This window comes from Eschrichtius robustus, chromosome 5 (assembly GCF_028021215.1).
Source record: "Eschrichtius robustus isolate mEscRob2 chromosome 5, mEscRob2.pri, whole genome shotgun sequence".
Lineage (NCBI taxonomy): Eukaryota > Metazoa > Chordata > Mammalia > Artiodactyla > Eschrichtiidae > Eschrichtius > Eschrichtius robustus.
Genome location: NC_090828.1, coordinates 12,460,781 through 12,484,395, shown reverse-complemented (window position 1 = coordinate 12,484,395; position 23,615 = coordinate 12,460,781). Strand labels below are relative to the sequence as shown.

Here is a 23,615-nt window from a genome sequence, read left to right as displayed (position 1 = left end):
TATATCCTTGCCTCCTTTGCCGTAGATTAGTTGACCATATGTGTGTGGGTTTATCTCTGGGCTTTCTATCTTGTTCCATTGATCTATATTTCTGTTTTTGTGCCAGTACCATATTGTCTTGATTACTGTAGCTTTGTAGTATAGTCTGCAGTCAGGGAGTCTGATTCCTCCAGCTCCGTTTTTTTCCCTCAAGACTGCTTTGGCTATTCGGGGTCTTTTGTGTCTCCATACAGATTTTAAGACTTTTTGTTCTAGTTCTGTAAAAAAATGCCATTGGTAATTTGATAAGGATTGTATTGAATCTGTAGATTGCTTTGGGTAGTATAGTCATTTTCACAATATTGATTCTTCCAATCCAAGAACATGGTATATCTCTCCATCTGTTGGTATCATCTTTAATTTCTTTCACCAGTGTCATATAGTTTTCTGCATACAGGTCTTTTGTCTCCCTCAGTAAGTTTATTCCTAGGTATTTTATTCTTTTTGTTGCAATGGTAAATAGGAGTGTTTCCTTAATTTCTCTTTCAGATTTTTCATCATTAGTATATAGGAATGCAAGAGATTTCTGTGTATTAATTTTGTATCCTGCAACTTTATCAAATTCATTGATTAGCTCTAGTAGTTTTCTGGTGGCATCTTTAGGATTTGCTATGTATAGTATCATGTCATCTGAAAACAGTGACAGTTCATTACCTATTTTTAATATCACACCAAACAAGGGTTCTCTAAAATTTCTCAGCACCATATAGCTTAATTTGTCTACCAATTTAACTTGCTAGAGAGGGTCTCAAAAGAGACTCATTATTTAAAGAGGGTTCATGGCACCATTTCTAGAAGCTATCTCCCTTATTCTCTTTCTGAATCATATATTCATTATCTTTATTTTACGTTCTCAAGAAAAAAAAATTGAGCACTGGATGGTTAAATGACAAAAGCATATAAATATTTATTTGTATGATATCAAAGAAAGAAGATAGTTTGGAGTATAGTCATTTGATATTAATTTAGGTATAATTAGTAGTATTATATCAATTTATACAAAGAAAATCTACATTTTAAGAACTGAACTATTCTAAGAATGAGGAACTCATGCTGTCATATATTCAGAGTCGGAGATAGAAAAATTTTAACTCCCTCAGTTGTTCAGTTTAAAAAAAAAAAAAAAGGACTTCATGGCTTAATATAGTCAGATATTAGAAAGGCAGAGGGGCCTCTAAACTAAAGCATGACAAGGATTCAGATCTGGAACACAGTCAGTTCCTTCTCTTTCTTCTCAAACCTCAGCTCTCCATCTGTCTGCAGGCTGGGTCCCTGCTCTCACACTTCTCCACTTGGTGGCACATGGCCACTGACAGCTCTGAAGTCACATCCTTACAGCCTTTGGCCAAAGAGCAAAGATTTCTCTCTCTTTCCCAGATTCAGTTTTTAATATCCAAGTGAAGGATGAGGATTGGCCTGAATACTCTCTCATTTAAGGTGTTACATTTGAAGAGCACTCAAAAGATAGCTTTCTAACTTAATATGTGACATTTAACCATCATATCCATTAAACCTTTGAACTTTTTTTAATATTGACTAATTTTATTTATTTATTTTCCAGCTTCAAGGAGATATAACTGACATACCATTGGGTAAGTTTAAAGTGGATGACGTGTTGATTTGATACACTTACATACTGCAAAATGACTACCACCGTAGCGTTAGATAACACCTGCATCACATCACATAATTAACATTTCTTTTTTCTGGTGAGAACGTTTAAGATCAACTGTCTCAGTGATTAGTTTTCCTGTATATTTTCTATAATTTTAAAGCAATATATATTAATTTCCTTATAATTTTAAAAGCAACACACAAGTACTCTAGAAAATGTTTAAGCAACGTAAATATAAAAACATCCATTATTGCTCTACCATTTAGAGGTAACTTCTATTTCATGTTCTTATATTTCCTTTTAGACCTTTTATTTTTACAGTTAAGATCATACTCTTCTGTGTGTGTTTACAAAGAACAATTTTTTTCATATTCATGCCCTTTTTTAATTTTTATTTTTTAATTTTAAAATAATTTTTATTGTATATTGGAGCAGAGTAGATTAACAATGTTGTGTTAGTTTCAGGTGTACAGCAAAGTGATTCAGTTATACATATGAATCCTTTGGTAAATATCAGTGACTTATCACTAAACAAAACAGTCTACTATATCAGCTAAGGATGCAAAGGAATAGAGGACCTGTCTGGAGAGGCAGAACATTAGAGGTTAAAGTGTAGCCCCAGGAACCAGACTTCCTGGATTTGAACTTGACTTTGATGCTCACTGGGTGTGTGTCTATGGGACAAGTCCATAACCTCTCTAAGTGTCAGAGCCTTCAGATAACAGATGCTGCTTACCTCAAAAAGGGAGTTGTAAAGATTAAATTTCAGATCAGTATCTGACACTCAGTAAGACATACTTCAAAATTTCAGAGTTAATCTTCCTCCTTTATTACCCAACATAGTGTTAAATCATTGGTCGAAAAGAGCTAGTCAAAGGCAATTAGAATATTCCCCTCCAGGATAAAATTTAGCAACCCTCAGCAAGCGTATAATACCCATCGTGTTCTGACCACATCTCATCTCCCACCAACCACTTCACATGACCACACAGATTACTGGCGCTTCTCTGAACTAGACCTATGTTGACTCCAAGCCCCTAGGCTTTTGTAAAGTTCCACTGCCTGAATTGTCCTCCCATGCCCATTTTCCCAAGAATATATCTACATAACTTTCTTTTTTATTGTATAAGAACACATTTTAAACAGAAATCCCAATATAAGCAGTTATTATCACATCCACTCAATGAAATCTTTTCTAATAACCATTTAAGCTCATTACACTTGCATACCTGTCAATTCACAATTTAACTTATCTTTTAAACAATTTGCTTTACAATTAACAGGCCAAATAAAATGACCTCTTAGAATATAATCACCGGAGAAAATTACAAAGATCTTATCTAGGAGCAAGGTAACACTTAAAGGGATTTTCCAATGGCTTTATTTTTATTGGAGTATAGTTGATTTACAATGTTGTGTTAGTTTCAGGTGTACAGCAAAGTGATTCAGTTATACATGTACATGTATTCATTCTTTTCCAGATTCTTTTCTCATATAGGTTATTACGGAATATTGAGTAGAGTTCCCTGTGCTATATAGTAGGTCCTTGCTGGTCATCTATTTTATATAGAGTAGTGTGTGTATATTAATCCCATGCTCCTGATTTATCCCTCTACATCACGTTTCCCCTTTGGTAACCATATGTTTGTTTTCGATATCTGTAAGTCTGTTTCGGTTTTGTAAGTAAGTTCATTTGTATCTTTTTTTAAAAATAAGAGTCCACATATGAGTGATATCATATGATATTTGTCTTCCACTGTCCGACTTACTTCACTTAGTATGATAATCTCTAGGTCCACCCATGTTGCTGCAAATGGCATCATTTCGTTCCTTTTATGGCTGAGTAATATTCCACTGTATACATGTACCATATCTTCTTTATCCATTCCTCTGTCGATGGACATTTAGGTGCTTCCATGACTTGGCTATTGTAAATAGTGCTGCAATGAACATTGGGGTGCATGTATCATTTTGAATTATGGTTTTCTTTGGATATATGCCCAGGAGTAGGATTATTGGATCATGTGGTAGTTCTATTTTTAGTTTTTTAAAGAACCTCCATACTGTTCTCCATAGTCTATGTAACTTTCAGGTCCTAGCTCCTGTGATTTCTTCTGGTTTCCCAAAGGAAGTGTGGATTTCTTTCCCCTCTTTATCTGACTCAATTATAAAACTCATCATCTTGTATTATAATTGTTATGAAATTTGTTTCATTCTCCTAGAATGTAAAAGGAGGTAGTTTTTAATTTAATTTGTATTTTATTCCTAGAGTCAACAATGACCAGAATATAGTAGAGTTCAATAAATACTGTTGAATAAAGGGGAAGATTCATATTCTTTTATCTCAAACTTTGCTGCATTGAAGCATGAAAAGTGATGGCATTTTTCCCAGACAGAAAAATATCACAAGATTTTTGGACCCAAATACATTTTTGTCCTCAAAAATTTGAGCATAAAGGTATTGCTGGGCAATAGACATTGTCATGCAGTTACCCTCTCAAAGTCAAGGCTTTTTCTAGAAGTTCACATCTAAGGGCTTAGGACATAATCCCACCAGTCCTAAAGGTAATATACTCTTTCAAGTGAGAGGAATTTCCCCCTTGTTTTAACAAGTGTGATCAGCCCCCTGGAAACATTTGCAAATCGCAATCAAAAAGGGAGCTTGTTATAGCACACAGCAAACTGCCACATGCATGATATCACGTAGAGTACAAAGGAAATATTATAGGTCTGACCAGCTCAAACATCTCTGCCCTAATATTTCCAACAGATGTGGGGAATCTTTCCTCTTTTCATAATGTGGTTTAGATGAATGTGTTATGTTATTCCTTAGAACAGAAAGATGTTTTAAACTTTTAAAAGATGTATGTATATATATGTGGGTATATATATATATCCTTAGGAAGATATAGATATATGTATATGCCTGTCTTGCATACAATAGATTTACTAAACAATAAAATGATCTGTTATTTTGACACTCTTACAGTTCCTTGCTTTGTTTTTTGCCTGTCCATACTCATAATCTAGGATTAAATATGAGACCTTTCAAATAATTGCTCCGAGAATACTTTAAAATTTTCATTTTCTCTAGACAATTTGAGAACGTAATATCTTTATAAGGTAAGTTTAAGATCTTACAACATTTGTCTAATGGATCTGAAGCAGAGAGGAGTAAGCAGCCCACAGAAGTACCAGAGTGTTTTACAAAAACTTTCCTTTCAACATCTCCAAAGCAATTATACCTGAAAATACCCCTAAGCTCAAGGAGTGTGCATTATGTAAAAAACCTGAAGGAAAAAGTTTAAAAAATACTAAATCCCACATGTGATTTACCAAGTGATACTGAATGACCATCTATTTTCTCAGACTTATGAGAGTAAAATTATTTTCCTCTACCAATAAAGCTTTATGTCTAAAAGTAATGTAATGCCACATCCATGATTAATGAAATAAAACTTTAGTTTTATATCTATAACTTTCTTTTTGTATACATGCAAAAATAATTTTAACCAAATGCTTTGAGATACAACATTTCATTCATTCACTACTTGGTTTTGTACAAGAGCTACATACAAGATGCCATGCCAGATGTTGCTATTATGGCTAAAATATACAGTCTACAATATACAGTCATGGTTACCAAACTTTACAGATTTTTAAAGATCAGATATAAGACATATCCAATAATAATGATAAAACATAGGATTTTGTAAGAATCAAAGAAGAGGCACAGACAACAAGCCCTACAGGTACTCAGAAGAAGCTGACAGAGCAAGGAAGAGTCCATAGTGGCCTTTGCACTGGACACTGAACTATTGGGAAGATTTCTGATAGAATGAGATGGCAACCAAGCATTATAAGCAAAAGGAAGAGTATGAATAAAAGTACATGGCTAGAGGAACACAAATCATATTCAGGAGTCTGCACATACTTTGAGAAAAAGACATCTCCAAATAGCAGTTCACAGACCAGATTCAGCCCACAGATATATTTTGCTTATTATCCAGCACATTATTTTTTTAAATCAGTTGACAACACTTAACACTTGGTAAATTTCACATAAAAGTCCAAATTACTAGCATTTTGTTAAAAATTTAAAGATCCAGCAATAGTCAGCAAATATTTATTTCCCCGTGAACACCATTGGCTGGAGCTTAGTAGAAATATTTAGACACCCTCCTATTTACCATAGTCCTCACCTCTCCCTGTAGTCTCACAGTAGCCAGGATACTAATTTCCATTACCCAAAGGGTACTATACATGAATAGATGACCTCATATATAAGCCCATTCATCTGAAGAGATGTTTAGGGAAATAGTGATAGATAATATTTGGAAGTAAGAAAGAATCCAAATTATGGAAAATATCTAATACCATGCTAAGGAGTTTGGATTTAATTAACAGAAGTCAAAAGAAAAAAACTTCAGAATAAAATGATCAAAGTAGAGTCTTAAGGAATTGTATCTGGGAGCGAGGGAGGATATCTTAGCACACAGAGAGAGGAAGCCAGTAATAATAACCAAGGTCACCATTTATTGAGATCTACTGATGTTTTTGGAAACTATTAAGACAATATGCATCATGCTCAAGATTTGAATCTTAGCTCCACCTCCTTCTAGCTGTGTGAGTTTAGTAAATTATTTAACCTCTCTCAGTCTCAGTTTGGCACACAAGAAATAATACCTAATAATCAAATAAAAATATATATATGGAGCATTAAATGAATTAACCTAGTTAAAGTGCTAAGAACAGTACTTGACACATAGAAATAGCTCAACTAATGGTAACTATGATTTTTTAATTCTCAAATTCAAAGATATTATTTTTTTCCATTTCATGGGAGAGGAAACTGATGTTCAGTAATGTTAAATATTTGCTCAAGGGAAATAGACATCACATGAAAGAACCTTATCTCAAAAACAGGCTAGAATCTGGACTCTTCATTATATTTGTACTTCCTACTGAAGAAATTTACAAGAAATCTCCTTGGCTTCTCTGAGTCTCTTTTTCCAAATTCGAGATTGAACTGGCTCATTGAATGAGTCCTTCACAACCACCCCACCACCTAGTTAGAGGGACCCTCCCCTACGCTCTCTCCTTTGTCCACAGAATCCCCATCATGACAGCCAGGACAGGCTGTGTAGTTGACGCACATACATACAGCCCCCCCACTTGCTGACCACTCATCTATGTGTATGTTAATGAGGGGAAAATGTACTAGTCATTCCTATTTCCTGAGAATCTTAGTTCACTTCCTTGCACACACCCAGTATGCAATAAATTTGCTAAATTAAGTGAAATGATCTTTGGAATGCCAGGTTCCATCAACCATAGAGTAGAAAACAAAAAGGAATATTTGCGGAGAACAGAAGTGGAAAGAGAATTCCAGATTTTTATAATGCTTTATCCCACTAACATCTAAACATGTATTTAAATACTTTTTAGATACTTAAATTGATTTTGAATAACATTAATAATTATATCAAAATTTTTAGCAACGATAAGGGGATACAACCTAATAAAAATCTTATGTGATTTGTTAAATCCATTTCATTTCGGTGGAATCATGCCTTCTCTACATGAGCTAGGAGCATGTGCATGTGTGTGTGTGTATGTTTGCACAATGATAGGTACAATATGTTTTATGACTCATATGGAGAAAGTTGCACCTATGAACAAATTGGATCAGGCACACAGATAAATGTTTTAAAAGGTATTTTCAATGCTGTCCTAGAAGACATACACTGAGACTTCAGCATCATCTACCCTTCAAAACAAATCTTGGAGTGAAGTCAAGAGAAGGAAAAAAATTAACCTACCAGGAGAAAATCATAATTTGAAGAGATACATGCACCCCAATGTTCATTGCAGCACTATTTACAATAGCCAAGACATGGAAACAAACTAAATGTCCATCAACAGATGAATGGATAAAGAAGATGTGGTACATATATACAATGGAATACTACTCAGCCATAAAAAAGAACAAATTAATGCCATTTGCAGCAACATGGATGGACCTAGAGATTGTCATACTAAGAGAAGTAAGTCAGACACAGAAACACAAATATCATATGATATCACTTATATGTGGAATTTAAAACAAAATTAATACAAATGAACTTATTTACAAAACAGAAGTAGAGTCACAGATGTAGAATTGCCGAACATTGAACATTCTTATAAGAGAGGATCCAATAAGTCCTACAATAGAAAAAAAAACTGGGTTCACTTGGTTTGACCTGATATTTTTCAAGCATGTTTAACCATAGAGCACTTTCTTTCTCAACTATTTATTTGTAATTAATTAACTAATTATAACCAATTGATCTTCCTTTTCATTTTTTTCTTCCTTTTCTCCCTTCCTTTCTTTCTTCCTTTCTTCCTTTCTTTCTTTCTTTATTTCGTTCTTTCTCTTTCTTTTCCTTCCTTCCTTCCCCTCTCTCTCTCTTTTTCTTTCTAGCATCTATGAACATCCTGGCAAGATTTGTGTTTCTCAGGTCGCATGCTGGGAAACACTGCTCTCTGTTGGATACTAACTCTTCAAAGTTAGATGTTAGCATCCTCTCTGCCTTCTCTGATTCCCTCCATTCCCCAAATAGAATACAATCAATTACCATTTCCAAATAATTCCAGCAAGACTACCATTCTTCCAGGCTTTAGTTTAGAAACCTTGACTCTCACTGTTTAACTTTCCTGGATTCAATTTCTCAACGAGCCTTACTTTCCCCTTATTAAAAAAAAGATTTTTATATTTATTTTTTATGTTTATGCTTCATATTTATATTAGATTTCTACTTTCTTTATTTCTAATTTTATATTTCTATTCTCCCTTATATAAAATGATTCCCTGGACTCCCCTTTTTCCTCTCCTTCTTGTGAGCTTTCATCCTCTCATCAAAGCCTGCTAGTTAAGGTGACAGTGATCCCACAGAAGCTGTTTGTCCTGCTCCCAGCAGACTCATCTGGAGGCTCAACTCCTCCGTGTGTCTTCCTGATACTCCCACCCAAAGGAATCACACCCAAAGGTAACTGAGATAAACCTAAATTCCTATACAGATATTAACTTGCCTCTAATCATTCTCTGATTGAGATGTTGGAGGGCTGAATTTGACATCTCAGAGAGATTACAAAGTAATGTACCAGATCTTTTATTTTTCATACTTCACAATGTAGAGCCCCTCAGTGGGCACAACTTCTGTGTATGATGAAGATAATCAGTGGTTAAAAGGAATAAAAATTGAAATTCCATTAGGCAGGAGAATTAAAAATTCTCATTTAGTATATTTTCCTTCTTCCTAGACAAGTCGGCAGCATCTCCCTTATTTAGGCACCCTCCTGGGCAAGGCCAAACCAGAGTGGTGAGAGGCCAGCTCAAAAGCCAGAAGTCTCAGAGGTCTGATATTAAGGAGGGCTTCCCACAAGGGCATTCAGACTGAGAAACTTCTGGGCTCCAATTTCCTCAAAGGTGATAAAATGAATAGAACTTGAAGCGGGTAATAAGGATAAATCTAGAGCCAGAAGCAGAACACACCAGGAATCACTCTAGGGGGATACATGGTGATCCACAGAAAATTAATAGATTTCAAAGACATTTCTTGGAAAGTGGCACCTGAATTGCCCTGACAGCCTATTAAGCTGTTCCTTGTACTCCTTAGCCAGCCCCAGGGTCCTTATTGCCCACAGGTTCTGGGTGCCTGTGTCAGACACCAATGCTTTTCTTCTAAACCTATGGGTGTATCAGCCTAGATTAGTCACTTCAAATCTCCAAAAGCCTCTGTCTCACAATTTTTCTTTAATGAAATTTTAAGCTCTAGTAACTGGTCTTATGAACTAAGTTCTGACAATGACTGTATAAGAAACAGTCCAGATCGATTGAGCTCATATTGAAATACTTTAGTTCCCTTTGAGTCAGAGATTCTACTTTACTTAAAACCAACAAGAGCCTATAAACATAAGGAGGAAAGGATTTTATAATTAAAAGTGAACATTTCCAATTCAAGTTTATCATGTTCTCACAGTTTGCTCTGTTTTGTTGTTCCTCCCACGAAGTTCATTCACCTATTTTATGCCAGAAATTATCCTCAAGGACAGAAGCATGAAGTTGAATACAAAATAGTTCCTGCCCTTAACTCACAATCAAGTAAAAGTGTCAAGAAATCTCAATAAAATATAAGTCGAACCACAGAAAAGTGCAGATGTACAACCATTACTGAACTACAGAAACAGCCATTTTTATGGCTTAGGCTCATATGGGTGTTTGCTTTAATAATAAAGGTGTATTACGAGTGCTGGTTGGTGCAGGGAATGGGGCTGTCAGTTGCCTTTTTTCCCCAATTTGGCTGCAAAACAAGGAGTGAGCAGAAAGGCAGTAAGAGGTGCTGCTAAGGAAACAGATAAAGGGCAAGAGTTTCGAGAGCCCTACATGCCATAATAAGAAGTTTGCACTTTATTCCAACAGGAAGTAGGAAGTCACTGAAGGGTTGCAAGCAGAGGAGTAGTATTAACAAATATGTTTTTAAGAGATCCCTCCAAAAAATGTTCAGGACCAATCATAGGAAGTTGAGACAGGAGACAGGGAGACAGGAGACTTGACAGTAATCCAGGAAAAGCATGATGAGGACCTAAATTAAGGCAGGGAAAGTTGATATGAAGAAGAGGGGAGAGGTTCAAGTGGGATTTAAGAGGGAGAATCAGCAGGATTTACTGACGAATTAAAGATGAAGGAAAGAGTGAGAGAAATGTGTGAAAGGAAAGAAAGAGTCAAAGATGACCCCCACCCCCCAGGCAAGACTAGCTATGTAATTTATGGAGCCCAGTGCAAAGTGAAATTGTTCAAAAATTATTAGGAATTTCAAGACAGCAACAGCTGAGCGTTAGGCAAAGCATGGGGCACTTCTGGAGTGGCATTCACTCCACACAGGTCACACATCTGTGAAGCTGGCCCTGTTCCTAGGTTCTGACTAGTACTCGAGTAGACGATGGGACCATTAATTAGGATCCGGAACATGGGAGAAGGAGGAGGTGGGGGAGGAATAAAATGAGATTTGTTTAGCTATGTTGATTTTGAAGTTCCAGTGGTGCATCTGAGTGGGATGTTAGTATAAGGTGGTGATTAAAGCAAGCACGTTGGAATCAGAAAGATCTGGGTTTAGATCACAGCTGTTCCCCTTGTAAGCCATGAGATCCTGGACAAATTATCTAGATTTAATGTGCTTTGGTCTCCTCCTCTGTAAACTTCACAGAGTTATAGATCAAATGGAATCCTATTTTAAAGTTCTTATTCTAGTTCCTGATATATGCTGTCTGTAAAGTCATTCATAAGTGACACTTCTTATTATCATTAACATTATTATTATTATTATCATCATCATCATTATTATTATATCCAATAGACTTGGTTGTAAGTCTAAAGCAGTAAATCAGGTTTGGAGAATCATCGACGCACAGGTGGCCCAAAATGAAAGCAGTGAAAGAAAATACACAGAAGAGAAGATCACAGTATTAACCCTGAAGAACACTGATATTTGATTGGGAAGGGAAGAGAGGGAGATAGAATGAGTTCTGGACCCTACAGAAGCACAAAGCTTAAACACAGAAATGAATTGCTAATGGTGGAATTTCACAATAGAGACAGGCCTGTGGGGAAATACTTGGGGACAGGATCTCCCAGGCAGGCAGTCATTTACTCCACTGACAGATCTCTCAGTCCCTCCCTGCTCTCCAGACATATGCTACAAAGGTTCCAGATGTTTCTTTTTCCCTCAAGTCATTTCTGTGAAAATTTCCAGCATGATTCTAAATTGTAAAAATCTGACTCTGTTTCTAAGAGAAAATGGTATCTGATTAGTTTTACAGCACTCCACAACTCCAACTGTTTAGGGAAAGTAGTCCGCCTTTCATTTCATCAAGAGTATCAAGTGATGAATCTTTCATATTATATCAAACAAGTATCATTATTCAAAGGTTGGCTCCTTTTATTGACAATTTAACTTCTAATCTTTAAACTGAAAAATACATTTTTAATTTGTTTTTCTGAATCACCTTAGTGGCTTATGAATATATTCATTTTTCCTAAGTAAAGGGAAATGGAACAAAAATCTTGAAATGCTCTGCTAACTCCCTTAAATTTATTTAAGAACATAACTTGGGACTCTATTCTGTAACTCTATTCTGCTTGAGTTCTTCGATTATGCAAGTACATAGTCTTCTGGGTTCTTTAGCAATTTAGCATCTGGTTTTCAAGTTATGTGATTTTTTTCCATGAATAAAAAGAAATTAAAGTTAGGTATCAGTTCACAAAATCCATAAACTTAACCGTCAAACTTCGATAGGATTCTAGTAATATTTTCCACTTAATGGCTACAACAGACAATGGCTGAGTGAAGTATGACCAAAAATAATATGCAAATGGAAAGCACATTGCTAGATCAGGGCAGAAACAGACATTTTAATTGATTTTATTGACAGCAGTATTTCCATTCCCTACAGTGGGTTACCTCTCCTTCAATCCCACAGTTCAACCCCACTGCCATATTCCTTATCCTCAGCACATAATTTGGCCAAGAAACAAGTATAAAGAATTAACTCCTTCCATTTCTCTTCCCTCACCTCCACAGTTATCTGATAGCCACTCATCTCTAGTATTATCCTCTCCTTCAATTTCATCTTCACCGTGTGCCACTGACACTTTCTGCCCTCCTCCTCTGCTTTCTTTTTCTCCCTAACACTTATCATTTTGTAAGATGCTATATATTTTCCTTACCTTGTTTATTTTCTGCCTCCACTACCAGAATATCAGCTTCATAAGATCAATGATTCTATCTGTTCTGTTCATCACTGAATTCTTAGCACCTAGAGCAGTGCTGGGAACCAATTAAGAACTCAAAAAATATGTGTTGAATAAATGAATGTCTGGCCTCCACCTGCAACATTTTCCCTTCACATCCTTCAGTTGATGTTCACAATGCAGCTTAAAATTAGCTTTAATGATGCCTCTTCTGGCCTTCCTATCTGGAATAAGCCTCTCCTAGACTGTTAGTCTTTATCTTAGTATCTTGCTTATGTCTTCCCCAATTCTGTAGAGTAAAATTACTTCTTTTCTTTGTTCTCTTATTCAAAAGGTTTTTATTAAATGTCTACTGTGTTCCAGGGCATGTGATAATCACATGGGATACAACAGTGAAGCCAAGCAAAGTTCCCTGCCCACATGCAACACCAACAGTAAGGGGAAACAGATAATAAGTAAATTATACAGTATTATAGAAGTTTATAAGTGCAATGGAAAAAAACAAAGCAAGTTAAAGAGGGTCAGGAGTAGCAAGGTAGAGAAATGGGAGAGTTGCATTTAAGTAGGGCAGTTCAGGTAACCTTAGGAAGGTGATATTTAAGCAGGACTTGAAGGATTAGCTATAATAACTAGGGAAGCATAGTATAGGCAGAAGGAACAGCCAGTATAAAAGTCCTAAAGTGGGGCACAGCTTTTGTGTTCAAAGAACCCAAGGATGCCAGCATGGCTGGGACAAAATACAAGTTGGGGAGACTAGTAAAAATTAGTTCTGTGAGTAAAGAGGTCAGGAGTGGACTTTGTAGGGGCTCATAGGTCTTCAGAAGGTCTTTAGCTTTTATGTCCAATTACATGGGAAACCATTGGCAGCTTCTCAGCAGTGTGGCATGATCTGGTTTATGTTTACAGTGCCTGTTTGCTTGTTTATCTCTTGTCTCCTTCAGTATATGATGGCCTTTTAACTCACCACTCAGTATTCATTGACTAGCGTGCTACCTGGTATAATACATAAATATTTAAGTGAGCAGGTAAACACATGATGTTACCATACAATGTTTGCCATACATGGAGAACACAGAGTATATTTAGGTGAGCGATGGGAGGAGAGACTGAAAGAGAATTTAGGGATTTTTTAATGAGCACTCTGTGTAAAATGAAGTTACATAATTAGCATGAGATAGATATATACAAGTTAAGTTAAAGCATGTTAAATGTTTACTAAGACGTATTAATTTGCAGCAACAAGAAAATATTCAAAAGTATATAAACAATATATATTTTCCAAGTCAACTAGATAATAGATTTAGTTGGGTAAAGGACATACATTTTTGTATTTGTGTCCGTGTGTGTACCTGTGTACGTAAATACGATCCTTTGCTGAGTGCTTTTTATGTGTCATGTGTGTTCTGAGTTCTAATTACATTATCCCGTTTAAGCTTCTTAAGAACTCTGAAAAGTAGCAATTTTTATCCCCATTTAACATATTAGGAAACTGAAGTTTGGATAATTTAAATAACATGCCTAAGATCAGACATCTAATAAGAGGTAGAGCCTAGATTTGAATCTGGTTTTATATGATTCTAAATCCCTTCATATTTTCAAATTCTTTTCACACACATCTCATTGGACTCCCCCAATAATAATGTGAGGCAGAAAAAAAAGGCAAAATATTATTCCATCTAAGTGTATGTATGCACACAGATACACACACACACACACACACACACACACACACACAGAAGAGAATACTAAGGCTTGATGAGCTTAAATGTTCATGTCTTGATTTGAACCCAGACCTTCTTACTCCAAACACATTTTGATTTTACTAACTACTTAAGAAATTAGACATTCTTTTATAACACAATCTACACGAAGTCAAACAAGTATTGGCTGTAGCAGACATTTTTTATTCCTTCAGGTCATCTGTGAACCAATCATCCTTTTATGTACAAGTCCCATGCCTATCTTATGGAAAAGACTACCTCCCAGTGTATAACTGGAGAATGCCAGCCTCCCCTGAAGCTAGGGCAAGACCTAGGCTCCTCCAGTCACATGTGCCTTCCCTGAACTTTGAATTTTGAAATGGGGATGCAAGCAAATAAAGTGCATATATGATCCATTGTAATAAGGTCGGGGAGGCAGCAGAATTAGCGACTGCATCCAGTTCACAGGGACACAAGTGCTCAGCCATAGCGTTGATGGTACTGGCCACTTTGGCGGTACCCTGTGGTGATAGTTTATGTGTCATTCTGGGGCACAATTTGAGATATTCTCCCTGGCTGCCTTCCCCCAGGCCAGTCCTGTGGTCCTCTTGGAGACTCTATGACCAGCCACCTACTCCGTAATAAATTTCTTTACTACTTAAATTAGTTTATTTCAGTTGCTTGCAATTCATTACACCATTCAATGTACCCATCATTGGTCTAAATGATAGGTATTTTTTCTGGGGGTCATATTTGACTGTTTAATCAACCTCAATCAAAGACTGTGTCTTTCCTGAGGTTAGATATATTTCAGAGAGCCCATTTTTTTTCAGTGAAGCAAATGCTTGGTCAGAAGGGACTCCAGCAAGCTAGCAGGAGAAAGGAATAAACATATCACAAAGCAACCAAGTCTTTCATCTCACAGATCTGCTGCAGATGTTTAACAGACCTTCACTTCATTCCTTTTGTAACACTGTCTTGAAAAATAGGTTATTTCTATGGGGAAAACTTTAGGCATGAAATGATTGGAATGACTACAGGATTTTATGACATCTTGAAAAAAATAACTGAAACAAAGAGTATTTTGAAGTTAGCAGTAACAGCCAGTCGCCCTCAGGATATCTGTTTCCTTAATCTTCTACCTTCAAAAACATGACCTTTGATGGTCTACTTTTTATATATGGGTGTGTGTTCATTTTATATGAATGTTTAATCAGCTTCAGGGATGCACTTCAGTTGGAAATCTGGAATTTTTCTCTCTGGATGCTTTTAGAATTTTTTATTAGAAGCTGTATTTTCCAGAATGTCTAGGCCTAGAAAAACATCATTACGATAATTTGGCAGTAAAATTTAAACGTTTCGTAAGGGACACTAATCTTTATTTTGTTAATGAGCAGAAATGTACACAATGTTTTTTTTAATGAATGCATTTGGAGGCTCCTGAAAATTTCACTCTCTATAAATAAACTTTATTGTTCTCAATATTTCAGCCCCAGATCCTAGAAGATTAGTTTTTTTTTTTTATTTGGTTCGTTTTTGTTTTCTTCTGTTTATGTGTGTGTGTGTGTGTGTGGAAGAAGTAAAGAAAAGAATGAGAAAAGAGAAAGAAAATAAAGAAATGTAAGCTCCAATCAGAGTAGAATAATGGCTCTCTTTAAAGTGCTACAGGAGATCCTGGGCAAGTTTGTGTTCCTCTTTTGGCTGGACCCTGATAACCAACAAGACCTTCCTTATTCCACCATCCTCACAGGTTTGCTGACTTTGCCCTACCAGCTTTCTATTCTTTTTCTTTACCATGGGTTATAAATCAAATTAGTCTCCTGGTACCCGAACACTTGCATTTGGCCTAGGGACCCACATTCTCTTTAACAACTTTCCAAGAGGGACAGCTGTTTATTCATTCTTTGTTCAGCAAAAGGTTTTCAACCACCAACTATGAGCCAGGCATTGCGCTAAGTGTTCTGTATCTGATGGTGAACAAAACAGACATGGTCTTCACTTTTACAGGATTTACAACACAATAAAGAAGAAAACTTTTCAGTAAAATAATACGTAAACAATGACATATGTATTGGTACCTTCTATGAAGGAAAATAACAGGGTAGAGCAACAGAGGAAGCTTCATTTATGCTGAAGATTAGTGAAGGCCCATCAGAGGAGGTCAAATGTGAGCTAAAATCTGAAAGATGAGAAAGAGCCAGCCACGTTATGAGTTACCACAGGTGAAGGTCTCTACAAGGCCAAGAGTTTGATGCTTGGGACTTAAAATAAGGCCAGTGGCTAGAGCAGTAAAAGAAAGGGTAATCAAAGCTGAAGTTCTAGTGTAAAGCAAGGAACACACTACTTCAGGCCTGGTAGACCAAAGCTAAGAGTATAAAATAAAATAATAGGAATAATAAGGGTATAAAATAATGCAAAGAGTAATAGTAAGCTACAGCAGGATTTTGAGCATGCAAGTGTTATTTTCTAATTAATATTTAAAGACTATTTATAATGCGGAGAATGTATTATAAGAGGAGCTGGTTTATCTATGAACTCAAAATTTAGTAAGTATTGTGCGAAATTCTACCCCCGGGAAGATTTCTTTTCCCACACTGTCCCTCAGGGCCACCCAGGCAGCAGGTTGTAATGCTGGTGCCAATATATTATGTATAGTTATCTTTAACTAGGCTCTTTTTCTCATTTTGTCATAGGAAATTGCTCCTGAGACCATAATAGTATTTTGCAGAAGAAGCAGATATTATAGGGATGTTAGTCACCTGTGCCATCAGGACATGCTTCCTTTTGATGAGGAAGTGCCCAGGGGAACCCTTGACTCCATGGCTCAGTCAATCAGATGATGGTGAATTGATGACAGAGAGAGCTTGGACAGCGTCGTAACCCTGTGTTTAGTCTCTTTGACGTCCCAGGAACAAGCTAGGGTCTCCTCCTTAAAATAAAAAGAAATTTACTTTCTGAGAAAGTATGTCTTTCCTCCAAAACTCTGTGGCGTTTGTCACAAGCTCAATACAATAAAGATATCTTCCACAGATACTGCATCAGATAGGCAAGGCCATTCCTATGATAAATAATCTCCAATTCTCACTAGTTTAACACAATATAGATTTACTTTTATGTCCCTTTGCAGTGCTGATCATTTGGGAGCAGTGGAGGAAGCAGCCTCTACTCCAAGTTCCTCCCATCTTGTGATTTCCCAAGTCCTCAGAAACCTCCCCATTCATCAGACATTAGGGAAAGAGGGTTTTGGAGGATTTTGTCTGGTAGACGCATAAGTGATCTATACCATTTCCATCAATCCCATTGAGTAGAACTCATTTATATGAGTTTGATATGGATCTAGCCACAGGGAAGACTGAAAAATATAATCTAGTTGTGAGACCAGGATGAAGAGAACATGAATATGGATGAGTACTAATAGCTATTTGGCAAATATTTAAGCCCATTAGATCCAATGGGTCATAAGGGATTGGTGGCAACATCTTGATTTGGTTCCAATTACATTGTCCTTTATACCCAACTCTGAGCTTTGCCAAGTTGAAACACTTCATTTTATCAAGGTTCTATATGTAATAATGAGCAATGGCTGCAAATTGCTGACCAGACCACATATAGAATAAGGTCTTTTCTAAGGCCCAGTGTTCTGTTGGCACAAAAATAATTTTACATCAGAGTTCCATTCCAAATCTTTAGACCATTCAATGCCATTATCTCTCGCAATGCCAATATCTCCCTGATATTTTTGGCTTCTATCCAAAATGCAAATCCTTTTGTATTCCACTCCTTCCCAAACTCTTACTCAGACCCCATTTCTTCCAATTCATCATCCTTTTGAGGCCCTCCCTGCCAATCCATTTAAGGTTATCCTCGGGAACGCATGTTCCAATAAATGTTATTTCTATCATCATCATCAATTTGTTCACAAAAGAGTCCCTGCGCCTAAAATTGTTCCTAAGTTCACATTTCACTCTATTTTTCCTTAAGATAAAATTTTTCTCCTTAAGATTTTTCCCATCTTGCTTTCAGTCCACTCAATTGAGAGCCTGCACATTCTCCCACTCCAAGTTCTTACAAGGCTAAGATTAGAGAACGGGGGTAGAGACTAGGAAGTGTGTGGAAATTATTCAATAATTGCTTCTTGCCCATTGCTACTGTACAATATTATTAAACCTACTCCCTAGAGTAACTATATCTCCTTGGGACCCTTGTCTCTCTCCTCATCACTGTCATCTATTTGCATTCTATTTCCTTCTCCACGTTCACTAATGATTTTTTATCAGTAGGTCATGGTCTTCCATGAGGATAGACCCATAGTCTTGCCATCATCCTAGCTGACATCCATGTTCATTTTGATAGTTTTACTATGTTAGACAACTGCTCCTTGATCTCCTCCATGTCAGTAATTTTCTTACCTTCACACCATCAGTTCCTATAAACGTGGCTGATATTTTGTAAAGTTCCACATATTGTTCATTAAATTCCAATATTCCACTCTCCCACTACAAACATCATTTCACAAACTCATCTTTCCAAACCTCTCTATTTCTTACCCTCATAGAGACAGTCTGGCTCTTGTACCCATCAATGCTTCCTAATTGCCTGTACTTTCCAGGTCTTACTTCCATACCTTTCTAACCCATTTTCTTAGGCTTATCACATAAATATTTCCTTGTCCTTTCCTCAAACTCTTGTTTTCTTGCTTTCTCCACCTCATTTGCCCTGGAATAGTATAGATCTGGATAAATCCAATTGCCTAACTTGCCTGTTCTTTATTCCAGATGACTGAACCCTGCTAAAGAATATCACTCAGGGATCTTGATGATGAAAGCCCATATTAATTAATAATTTCTAAGCATGTACATTAATAATCCCACCAGCCCTTCTATCTATCCTTAGCCCATTCATCTTTCCTTTGCTTCTCAGCAGATGCTCTAAACTTCACTTCTTTCCTCAAAATTTCCAACCCATTACCTGCTAGCTTATTCATGGAAGCTTTGACACTAGCTAGCCAGGAACGATTAAGAAGATCTACTGTTCATACAGAGACCTTCATTCCTTCATGAGAACATGGGAACTATCAGGATAAAAAGAAAAATTCTACTTATTAATTTGAAACTTTATTCCTCATTTCCTTTTGTCTCTGAAGGAAAAACTAAAACTCCAACCTTCCCTCTCCATAGATATTTTTCATTTACTTTTACATACAAGCAATTTTACATAAAAGCAAACATTTCATTAGCTTTAGGATGTGCAATACTGGCACTCTTCCAGTATTTTATGTATATCAGCTCCTTTATCCCTCACAAGAACACCGAGAAAGCATAATTACTCCCCTTATTTTACAGATGAAGAAACTGAAGCATGGGGTAGTTAAATGATGGGTCCAAAACCACTCATCCAACAGAAAATTTCTCCTATGTTTAAAAACAAAATTGGCCCTAAGTTCGCATTTCTTTCTATTTCTTCTCCCTCTTCTTTCCTTTACGAAATAATAAATGTTTTTAAAATAAAAATCTATATTCATACTATCCACTACCATAGCTCTTATTCGTTAACATACTGCTATTCGCTTTTGTCCTCCCCACTCCAGTAAAACTGCTCCTGCTAAGGTCACTAATAACACCCATAGTATCAGATCGGTGAAAAGACTCTGTCCTTCTCTTCTTTGCTTTCTCTTTGGTAGTTGGCACTGCTGACTGCTCCTTACTTCTGAACCCTTTCTTATCCAGTGGCCTGCATGTCACCTTTCCCATTTACTACTATCGTTTTACTTATTTTCTCTTGGTTGCCCTTGTGAATTCCTCTTTCTCGCCTTGCATTTATGTTCGTGTTCCACAGGGATCAGCTGTCAACTTTCACTCCCTTCATTCAATTATCTATCCTTCAGAAAGACAATTGCCAACTTCAAGAATTTGTGTGACCGTTTGCTTAAAATAATCTCAAAACTATTTTTATGTATATCTTTATCTTTCTGTGACTTTCAAGAATGTATGTAAATGTGCTCTTTTGGCCAGGCTAAACAGAAGGCCTCTTATCCAGGGATGACCATCAATAGATCATCTTTAGACCAAAGGTGAGGATAGGAATATCATCTGAGACATGATAAGTAATATATGCTTATACGTCACATAGAAACCCTTGTCATTTTAACCCATAACTGGGTTCCGGTCCTCTGAGAAATAGATGCCAAGATGGGATTAGATGTGTAAGAGCTTTATTGCAAGAAAGGCCTATGAAGAATTAAGATAAAGGAAGCAGGAATAGACAGGAAGAGCTTTCCAACCACAGTGCAGGTCAGACATTTGTGCAAGAAGAGTGGGAAGAGAATTGGATAAAAAAAGTCTCAGACTATAGTGAAGCTTTGAAAATGTCTTGGTCAGGTTAATAGGAAGCTCGTGAGCAAAGAATGTCCATGAATTGACTCCCACTTATGGTAGGACTGCTATATCTAGCACTACTGCCATGCTTAGTCATTGGCCATGGTGTGAATGCCCCTATGGAGCCCAAAGTTGTGGTAACTGGAGATTGTTAGGTAGGCAGCTCTGTTCCTCACAGCAATTTTCTTGATGGGACAGATGAGAAATGCAACTCCATGGCCACCACTTTGGTCTATCCAAATTCTGGTGTCTCCTCTGCTTGTCTCTAAGAACAGGCAACACAGAACTCTGCTTCTGCCTTATGCCCACCCCACATTAATTATGTTATATCTAAACTGCTTCTGATTCCATTTATGGTACCAATTAAGACGAACAACTAAAGTCCTCTTACCTGAAACCCTGTCTATAATTGGCCAGTGAAGCATATCTCCACAAAGAGTAGATCAGTCTTTTCGAATTAGAAAATTGTTGCCTTGGGAATCTGATTCTATCCTCAAGGGAAAATACAGCTGATATTAAATGCCCTAGAAAGATCAGAAGTGTGACTCAAGGGGAATGTCCACTTGAGACAAAAGGGGGTTAAGAGAGACACATCTAGTGTTTCAGGGGACCTCTTCTCCTTGTCTAGTTGAAGGTTAATCAAATATGCCAGAAAATACTCTCAAACATATATCTAAATCCCAAGCTACAACCTTGAATTCTAGACACAAACAACCCAATCTTCCTGAATATGCCCACTTCTCACGTTTTGTGTCCTCTATCTTAGTGATCCCACCATCCATTCCCAGTTGCCAGACTAGAATCAAAGGAACCATTCAAGACTATACCCTTTCAATCCTCCCCCACCTTTAATCAATCAGTCACCAAATCAAAAGGATTTCATCTTTCACAACTCTTCTATCCATCCTCCTCTCCAGCCCTCATCACAATTCACCTGGATTAGGAAAAATTGCTTCTCTCCACTTCTACCTCCAGGATGGCTGGCTTTCCTTTACTGTACCATCAGAGTGATATTCCCAAATTGAAAATCTGGTAATGTAACTGTTATAAGTCCTTCAGTGGCTTCCCACAGTTTTCATGATCAAGTTCTAACAGTCTAGATAAGTGCCCAAGGCTCTAAATGATCCAGACCTGCCTCTACCTCTAATTTTGTCTCTTCTTACTCCTTCATACGAATCCCTCATTCCAGGCATACTAAATACTTCAGTCCCTTGAACCAACATGAGAGTTCTTGTGTCCATTTTGTTGTATACGCTGAGTCCTTCAACAGGACAGTTTTCCACCCCACCCTTCCCATGCTAAGCCTTATTCTTCTCTAAATGTCTGGGAAGACTGTTTTGAAGACTCTCCTCTTTCCTATGAAAGCACTCACCTATCATCACACTTACCCCATTGCAAGTTATAAAAAACTTAAATGGTTTTCTGCAATCATGCTTAACTCTTGAGGGAGTTAACTCATTCTACGTATCTTTATGTCACAGTACTCAATAAAAAAGGTCAGACAGATACTGGTCATTAAATAAGTGTTTAAATGAGATTCTTTGAATTGTCACCACAACAATTCACCTTCTGGTCAAACTGTTAGTGGTAGACCTTTCAAATTTTCTGTAGTTATCAAGTACATAACAATAAAATGTTTCATAAATAGAAATGAGTCAAATCAATTATTTGAGCCTAAAAGCCAAAATATTTATTATAGTCTAATTGATTTTAGAAAATATAAATTCAGTCATTACTCAGCAACTCCTGAGGATCTCCAAGTTTTTAAAATCATTTCATCTTAACTTGAACATTAGGGTTTTCACTGACTTCTGCTATCAACAAGAATAGAAACAACAAAGACAAGCACATTTTAAGTGCAGCAGAAGCAGGATGCAAATGCCTTGTGTTTTGTGATCATTTTTGATTCACAAAAGTCTCTTTGCAGATTACAAATACTTAACCTTAAGTTAGCCTATGGAATCTTAAAGATCACCTGGCAAAAAGTATATAATGATTCCTATGTTATAGTTGAAGAAACCAAGACCAGAGAAATCACATTTACAGAAAGTGACATATCTAATCAAGTGTTTTATGTGCTACTCTCCATGCCTACCTTCTTCACTTTTGATTGATCATGATTATATATATATATAATCTTCAGTCACTCATTAAATGTTCCTCAAACATTTAATACACAGCTAATTTAGTAGAAGGAGTAGTCCAACAGGACACCTAATTATTTAAAAAAATAGGGTTCAGTGGTTACTAGCACAAACTGCAGAGATCTAAAGCCAGAAGTTCCTCACTAGCTATGTGGCCTGGACCTTAACCACTGAGTGCCTCAGTTTCCTTATCTACTAAACAAGGATGGTCCACAGTGCCTTCTCCATAGGGCAGTTCTGATTATCAAATAAGCAGATAAATATAAAACACTTAGAATGATGCCTATGCAAAGTAAGTGTTAACTATCTTCATGTGATATCAAAAACTAATAATTCTGTGGAAGTGACAACACTTGAGATCAAATTGCATCCCACAAAAGTCGTGTTTACAGGATAATTCAATCTTTTTCCAACTGAACAATGCCCCTTAATGTAACCATGCATTCCAAACCAATGACTCTCATTAAATCACGTTTAACTATAGATACAAAAGGTGATCACTTAAACCCCCATCTTAAATATTATCGAGATCTATTAGTTTTTAAAACATAAAGACTTTTTAAAAATCTTTGTTTATATTTTGAGAAAGTTTTATTTTTCCTTTCTTGGCTAAATGGGCGATTAATATGTTGGCTGTACTTTGTTTCATATATTTTAGGCATGTGTAAGAAAAGTGAAAAGATGAATGTTTCATTTATGGAGCTTAATGCTTATTGACGTAAGTAATAATTATCATAATTTATATTTAGATGTGACAAGTATCATAAACAGAAAAATAAAAGATTCTGTGCAATAAGATTTTTATTCTTTTCATCACCCATGTGTATGTATACACTTAAGAGCTATATGTAAAGACTAACATTCTACTTTATTAAATATTATAATAATTTTTCATGATGCTATACCAGTTCATAAAGATTAATTAAATCAAATTTAATATTATCATAACAT

General features: G+C 36.4%; 1 long non-coding RNA gene across 1 annotated transcript in view; it reads right to left on the bottom strand.

Annotated features, from left to right (window-relative positions):
* LOC137764711 (uncharacterized) overlaps positions 1-17,071 on the bottom strand; it is a 102,376-nt gene extending 85,305 nt beyond the window's left edge. Inside the window, exon 1 of the long non-coding RNA XR_011074046.1 lies at positions 16,906-17,071. This is a non-coding gene — a long non-coding RNA (uncharacterized lncRNA). The remainder of the gene's footprint in view (positions 1-16,905) is intronic.
* Between the last annotated feature and the right edge of the window lie 6,544 nt (positions 17,072-23,615).